This window comes from Vespa crabro, chromosome 25 (assembly GCF_910589235.1).
Source record: "Vespa crabro chromosome 25, iyVesCrab1.2, whole genome shotgun sequence".
Taxonomy (NCBI): domain Eukaryota; kingdom Metazoa; phylum Arthropoda; class Insecta; order Hymenoptera; family Vespidae; genus Vespa; species Vespa crabro.
The window spans coordinates 2,746,650-2,754,986 of NC_060979.1; the positions used below are offsets into that span (position 1 = coordinate 2,746,650).

The 8,337-nt window shown below is 29.0% G+C and overlaps 1 protein-coding gene across 2 annotated transcripts in view; it reads right to left on the reverse strand.

Annotated features, from left to right (window-relative positions):
* The window catches only part of LOC124432516 (heat shock protein DDB_G0288861-like), a 73,356-nt gene that overhangs the window by 41,811 nt on the left and 23,208 nt on the right, over window positions 1-8,337 (reverse strand). For both annotated transcript variants that reach the window (XM_046981540.1, XM_046981539.1), the window contains one exon: window positions 1,479-1,538. The gene's annotated coding sequence lies outside the window, so the exon portion shown is untranslated. The remainder of the gene's footprint in view (window positions 1-1,478; window positions 1,539-8,337) is intronic.

Genomic DNA, 8,337 nt, shown 5'->3' on the forward strand with positions numbered 1-8,337 from the left:
TTTTATATTTATTAAATTAAAAAAATATTTAATTAAATAAATTTAATAATTTACATTATATATATATATATATTTGATTTATAAATTAATTATTTTTAATATACAAATATTTATTTAAATACATAATTATGATAAGTTTAATTTAATTACTACAATGGCTCAGTCGTCTAAAGCGGTACCTATTGAAAACCTTTCATCCTCCACCCTCTCCAAAGCAGGTTCGAGTCCCCCCCGGTCAAGAAGAAAGAAAAAAAACACAAAGAAGGCTTTTTTCAAGAATTTATCCTAAACCCCATATTCACTATTATTAATAAAAAATATTTAATTACGATTTAATATTAATTTAATGTATATTTACAATAAATGATTATTAAATAAATCCTCTCTAGAGTTAAATCTATAAATTGAATTAGATTTGATATACATAATAAATTTCCCCCTAACTTCCAATAATTAATTTCTATATCTAAAATTCCGTATTCATATACTATATTAATATATATATATATATATATATATATAAATGACTACAAATCCCCACGTATATTTAATATATTATTATATAAATAGAAAACAAAAAAAAAAAAAACAAGGAACTACTTCTTAATAAAGCTTAATAAAATCTCTAAATCGTCTATCAATGTCGAAGTAAGTAAAATAATCATAATAAAATAATATATATATAAATCTAAATCCAGGTAGAGAAAAATATGGAGACAAACAAAAAAAGATAAAGGAAAATACACACGAAGAAAAAAAAGGAACGAGGAGAAACAAAATTAAAAAAAAGAATTTTGTGAATATAAAAAATAAGAAAAGGATATATAAGTAAACTAGATCGACAAGTTTGATCGAGGTTGACTACTTACTACTAATTTATAACTCTGTATATTATCGATCGGATCTGATTGCATCGAGTCGATAAAACGTGATGACCTTGTCGCGGCTTTCACGATGACTCGCCCACCCGGAATTAATGGCCCCCCTAAGGTCTTTCGATTAAAACGTTACGTCCTATCTATTTATCTATCTATCCATCTATTAACTCCTCCACGGCTTTTTACTGCTGTGATGATGGGATTCGGATGAAATCAACGCAAAATAAGCATTATTAACTTCGTTGCGAGAGAAACTTTTCAAGTATATTACCAACTTGAAAACTACAGCTACGTTAAATTATTTACAAACACAGCATTAAATTATATTTGACTTATTTACTAATTTTTTTTTTTCTTTATACATACTTACAATGTACATACGTACATGCATATACATGTGTATAAAAATATTTGATTAATTCAGATTACTTATTTTTTCAGATTAGATTTAATAATTGATTAAATCTTTTTCATGTCATTATTTTTCCTTTTATTATTTTTTTTATTATTTCTTTCTTTATTATTGGATGGATAAAAGAATTGATAAAAAAGAAAAAATATATATATATATATTTAAAAAAATATTACTGATGTGCTTACCTCAAAGTAACATCAAAAATTGTCAAACGTGATACATGATCAATCGATTTCTTCTTTGATCTGTAACAAAAAAAAAATACAAAAAATTAAATCAATCATAATTTAGACTAATTATAATTACTATAATATACATAATATATATAATAATAAGTTACTATATAATTTAATACTTGTGCTAAATATTTATTATTACGATTATTTTTTTTTCCTTCTTTTTTTTCTGCTTCTCTTTCTCTCTACGGTGTTTCTGAAAAGTACCTATATTTACTATAGCTATTGTAACTTAATTATAGCTTGTCTATATTTAGTAAAACAGGAAGTACGAAGGAACGAAAGGATCGCAGTTAAAAGGATCTATTCACATAGATCAGAGAATGAGCCCCATGACACGGCTGAGAATTTTTAAGTTTCTATTTATAAAGGATGTGAACGAACGCTATACCAGAAAGACAAGACTCTTTCGAATCTGTTTTTGTCGAAAATCGATCTTGAGGAATTTCGAAACTCCCCCTCCCAAAAAAAAACAAAAAAAAAAGAAAAAGAAAATTGCGAAATAAATTTCCTTCACATTTTTTCTTCGAACTTTTCTGTTTTTCTTATTTCCAACTTCGTTTCTCGTCAAGAAAAAAGAAAGAAAAAGAAAAAAAGTTCTGTAAACAAAAAATCCGAAAATCTCTCTCTCTCTCTCTCTCTCTCTCTCTCTCTCTCTCTATATATATATATATATATATATATATATATATATATATATATATATATATATATATATATATATATGTATACCTGTCTATAGTTTCTCGGTGAAAAAGAAAGAAAGAAAAAGAAGAAAAAAAAGTGAATGAAACGAACGAAAAAAAAAAAAAAAAGAAAAAATAAGAAAGAAGAAAGAAAAAAGGAAAAAAAAAAGTAAACAAAAAAGAAAAATGAGTCTACTTATTCGTCGCGAGGCTCGGCTCGTCTCGTCGGTTTATTTAAGTAAAACGTCTCACTGAGCTGGAACGAGCGCCACCCTGGATATATATTTATACCCGACGGTGATAAAAGGGAGGTGGAAAATAGTTTTTGACTGGCCTACACGGATCGTTCAAAAGGAAAATGGGGAGTAGGGAAGGGAAGGGAAGAGAAGAGACAGGGAGGATGGGACGAAGAGGTAGGATGGGTGGGCCTGGGGGTGGAGAGGTGGAGAGACTTCTTTGATCAGTGTCAAAGACTTAAGAAAGAGAGAGAGAGAGAGAGAGAGAGAGACAAAGAGAACAGACAGAAAGAGAACCGTCATCATGTCTGAGCTCTTGAATTGCCAATCTTAAAAAAAAAAAAAAAACAACAAGAAAAAAAGGAGAGATGAGAAAAAAAATAAGAAACTTACGAACCAACGACAAACTCGTGTTTAATTGAAAAAAGAAAAAAAAGGAAGGGGAAAAAAGAGAATGAAAAAAAAGAAAAAAACAAAAATAAGAAACGAACTCGTATTTAATTGAAAAGGAAAAGAAAAAAATTCACGTACGATTATAAACGATTATAAACGACGCTATTGTTTGATAATATATATATATATATATATTTTTTTATAAGAAAAAAAGATTAAAAAAAAATGTCCTCACGAATTTGTTCGATTTTTGTTCAAGAGAAAAAAAGGAAAAAAAAAAAATAACAAACGAAAAAGAATTGTACGAAATTTTTTGCACGTGCAATTTTTTTTCTTTTCTTTTCTTTTCCTCCTTTTTCTTTTTTTTTTTTTTTTTTTTTTTTTGATTTCTTACATTTCTCGATAATTTGTAACAGGTTAATGAAAAAGTCACTGGACGAAGACGCGTGCGAAAAAGTCCCTAGATTCGAACGACCAAAAGTTTGTTTTTAATTGCTTTCTTTTCTCTTCTTTTCTTTTTTTCCTTTGAAGTGTTTCAAATACAAGTATATCGATTTGTAAACAAAAAAAAAAAATATATATATATATATATATATTACCATTAGGAGTATTAGATGGAGCATTAGAAATAATCCATATAATTACAATGAAAAAGAATTAGAATCAAATTTATAAAAATATTTAGATAACATAAAATTGTCATTGATGAAAAAACGAATTCTAACTATTTCTAAATATATCTAACAATGATTAACGATTTAGAACGTGAATAAAACTATTATAAAAGATCTAACATTCTAATATTTTACAAATGATTTTACTAATGTTTTATTAATGGGACATGCATAAGATTAAAAGAGACAGAGAGAGAGACAGAGAGAGAGAGAGAGAGACAAAGAGACAAAAATAAAAATAAAGAGAGAGAGAGAGAGAGAGAGAGAATAGTAATTAAACGAAAGGTTAGAAATAAAAGGAAACGTTTAAAAAAAAAAAAAAAAAAAAGAGAGAGAGAAGTATGAATACTTTCTTTCCTTTTTCCTTTTCTCTTCATCATTTTATCCATGAAGCACTTGAAGTATACAGTAAATGCTGAGTGAAAGAGAATGAGAGAGAGATAGATGGATGGATATGGATATAGATAGAAAGAGATAGAGATACGAGATAGAGAAGTACGGAATAGAGTTTTTGAGTAGTGGAACGAGTGGAGGAGAAGGAGGAGGAGGAGGAGAGGGTGGGGGTGTGGATAAGAGTAGAGGATTTGAACAGAGATATCAGGGGTATGAGGAGATGACGGGCAGGGAAGAGAGAGGGGGGAGGGGCTGGAAGAGGAAAGGTAGGAGCAATTGCTGAAGCTTTCTCTCCGTGGTACTCGTGATTATTCGTTGGTAGAAAAAGAAGAAGAAGAAGAAAAAAAAAATAGAAAAAAAAAAGAAAAGAAAAGAAAAGAAAAGGAAAGAGATGTATCCATAGATAGACAAAAGAAGAAGCAATACGGTGTATAAGACTGGTGTATTCCACTCTTTTCGCGATTAACCACCTCAACCCCCAACCCCTAACCACCCCATCAACAGCCAGACCTTTACTCCCACCGCTCCAACCCCCAACCCCACCCCCGGTGTGCCATTGTCAACCCATTTTTTCTTCTTCTCTCTCTCTCTTTTTTTTCTTTTTTTGCTTTCCAAGTCTTTTAACGCCACGTCGCCGGTATATTTTGCCCTGGTATATTTTCTGGTAACAAAGAAGAAATGAGGAACGAGTGAAAAGACTAGATAAATCTGTGTTGGTGTATATATGTATATATGTATGTATGTATGTATGTATGAGTATATGTATGTATATGTCTGTCTTATTCTTATTTATATATATATATATATGTGTATGTGTGTGTATGTAGGTTATGTCATATTACGTTATATATGTATGTATCTTTCACTTGCTGTTGATGTTTAGTAAGTGTACGTTTAACGAGAACGTTATTGTAAAAAAGTTTCCTTTCGTTATATCCGTTCTTGCTCGCGTTTATCGAGAGAGAGAGAGAGAGAGAGAATTTTATATAATTTTATATAACTTCGTATAAAATTATACGACTTTATGTAATAATATTTTATTAATATTCATTGTAGTGATATTTATTATATAAAAAAAAAAAATATATATATATATATCGATTATGTATTATTAATATGTTTTATGTATGTATGTATTATCATTATGTATATATTATATTTTTTTATATAATAATTATATAAAAATGCACATAACAATAACGTAACAATTATATAAAAAATATATATATATATATATATGTGTGTGTGTGTAAAAAAGTAACAAACACGTATCACATTCCCTTATCATCTTTATCATAATTAAGAGACATGTTTGTCATATAAGTTAGTAATATGGTGACTATTATCGTCGCTTTCTTTCATTTCTTTTTTTCCATTTCCTCTCTTTTTTATTTCTTTTTTTTTTCTTCTCTCTTTTTTCTTCTTTTTAATTAGACGTAGTAGACGTTAGAACGCAGACGACACGCACTCTATTTTCTCTTATCTAACTTCAAGTCCTTAGAACCCCTTAGCCCTTAAACCTTAGCCCTTAGCGCCCTTTTGTCAACTGACTAAGGGCTCCTATACCAGTCATATACAAAATGGTCTCCTTCGATCTTCCTAAATACAATTTTTCGAGGGTTACGTTTATTTTCTCTCTCTCTCTCTCTCACGCATACACACAAATACAGTGGTCATCTATCTCTATCTCTTTCTTTCACGCGAAAAGTACTATACTCTCTTAAAATGACTCACTCATTTTTCTCGTTCACGCCTTACTCACGCTTCAACGAAAAACCAACTTCGTTTTTACAATTAAAACGACTTAATTAATCCTGGAATCTTAATTGGATCATCGGAGGAAAAGAAAGAAAAAAAAAAGAAAAAAAAATTAAAAAAAATAATAAAAAGACAAACAAAAAGAAAAAAGAAAAAAAGGAAAAGAACTCGAAGTGAAAAATAAAAATGTGTGTACTCTAAATCTGACTGATACATAAATTTTCAATTTCTTTGTATAATAATAATAATTATTATTATTATTATGGACATCCCTTATATATATATATATATAAAAAAAAAAAAAAAAAAAACAAGATTACAAACTATACATTAATATTATATCATAAACGTTAATAAATTTCGTTCTATCCATTTCGATATATATATTTCAATGAAACGATCAACAAACCAAACTACAAATGAAACCGGTGCTTTTAATAAAACGTAATTATCCAATATAATCTCTCTTCTTACGTACATATATCAATCTATCGTTGTACTCGACAAAAGGAACTCGTTAATTTCCGAAGGACTTGAAATAAACAATGGCTCTTGTCGTTCACGACAAATTGACCAAAGCGTATTTTCTAATCAGACGAACGGTATCAATTACGGCACTTTTCTCTCTCTCTCTCTCTCTCTCTCTCTCTCTCTCTCTCTCTCTCTCTCTCTCTTTTTATCTATCTCTATCTCTGTCTGTATCTCCGTTTTGTTTCACTTAGTCCGATGATTGAAACAAAATGTACAATTGAAATCACAAACTTACGTGCGAGTATATTAATTTTGTATTGTTGATCGTTCAACCAAAAAAGAAAAAAAAAAAAAAAAAAGAAAAGAAAAAAAATGAAACAAAATAGAGAAAAAGAAAATCTAAAATTGTTTTCTTTTTGTTTATTATTTTTCTCTCTCTCTCTCTCTCTCCCTCTCTCTCTCTCTCTCTTTCATTCTGTTTCAGCGAATTAGCATATACCACTAAATTTGTTTTCTGCTTTTCATCATTGACGGAAGAAGACAGCTGCATCAATCTCGATGAAGAGAGAAAGAAAGAAAGAGAGAGCGAGAGTGAGACAGATATAGAGATACAGATAGATACAGATAGAGAGAAAAAGAGAGAAAGAGGGGGGTGGGAGGAGGTTAGAAATATATGTTACATCCAGAATATTTCTGACGAGTCAACTGTGTGATGATGACTCACAACATGAAACAACAACTTCCATACAAATACATGTGACTAACTCTGGTGTTCTCGAGGAATTATCTTTGATTACCCGTTGAGAAGGAGAGGAAAGGAAGGGAGAGCAGGGTAAGGATGAAATATCTATTTCGTTTCAATATCAAACAAAAATTCGATAGAATTTTCTCCTCCTTTCATTTTTTTCTTTCCCCTTTTTTTTTCCTTTTTTTTTTTTGTAGTCTAAGATCGAAATGCCTAGAAAATTGAGAGAGTTTGCAGAGAGGAGCTAGGCTTTGTTAAAAAAAAAAAAAAAAAAGAAAAAAAAAGAAAAAAGAAAAGAAAAGAAAAGAAAAAGGGGTAAGAAAGACACGTTCGTCTGATAGTTGCTCGATAAGTCACGCGTTGCGAAAACGACACAAGGAGGTCGGAAAAAAAGAGAGAGAGAGAGAGAGAGAGAGAGAGAGAGAGAGAGAGAGAGGAGAGAGGAGAGACCTGTGTATCTATTGAGTCGCACGTTTTTCTTTCGTTACGTGTTGCATTAAAAAGTGGTTTATATCTCATACTTTCTGACCTTTTCATCAGGTCAATGACATCCTCTCTCTCTCTCTTTCTTTTTCATACCAGTTTCATACCAGTAGAAAGACTCCCACAAAGCCCGGGATAGTATATTTCACAAACTTACTTTTATTATGTTACACATTTTATATTGTGTAACATTTTATATATGTATAGAAATTGTCTTTTCAAATCTAAATCATTAATTTTGTTTTCTATGGTATGAACTATTTTTTTATGCCGTTAAATATTGAAAATTTTTTTTTTAATGTATTTTTACTATTAACTCCATGCACACGTTTATTAACATATATACATCGTCACGTATATTACGTGTAGTATTTTTCATATTTTTTTTAATATGCATATATTATATATATATTTATTATAAATTGTCTGAATTTTTTTTCTATATAATTATTATTAATAAGATCATTTTTGTTATGCACATTGTTTCTCTTTTTTTTTATCCCACATTGTATATATTTTTATTATTCATTTCTACTAAGACATTATGCAAGCAAACATAATAATAATATATATTATATATATACATATATATATTTTTTCCGTTGTATATTTTCTTCATTTTCATGCATTTTTTAATTGGCACTTTTGCGGAAATTTTTTGCATATTTTTTTCTCTATTTTTCTAACTTATGGGATGCATAATAAATATATATATATATATATGTTCTTGTTTGTGTTTTAATTGGACTTACACACACGCACACACAAATATGCAGGAAATTATTTTTGTATTACTACACAAATTGTGCAGCAATAATACTTACTCTACTACTTATTACACTATATATATTATTATACACACACACAAACAATGCATATAATTTTTTATATCCGGACAGAAATAACACATACACACTCACACAACCCATACAAGTAAATATATATATATATATACACAAACAAATTTTT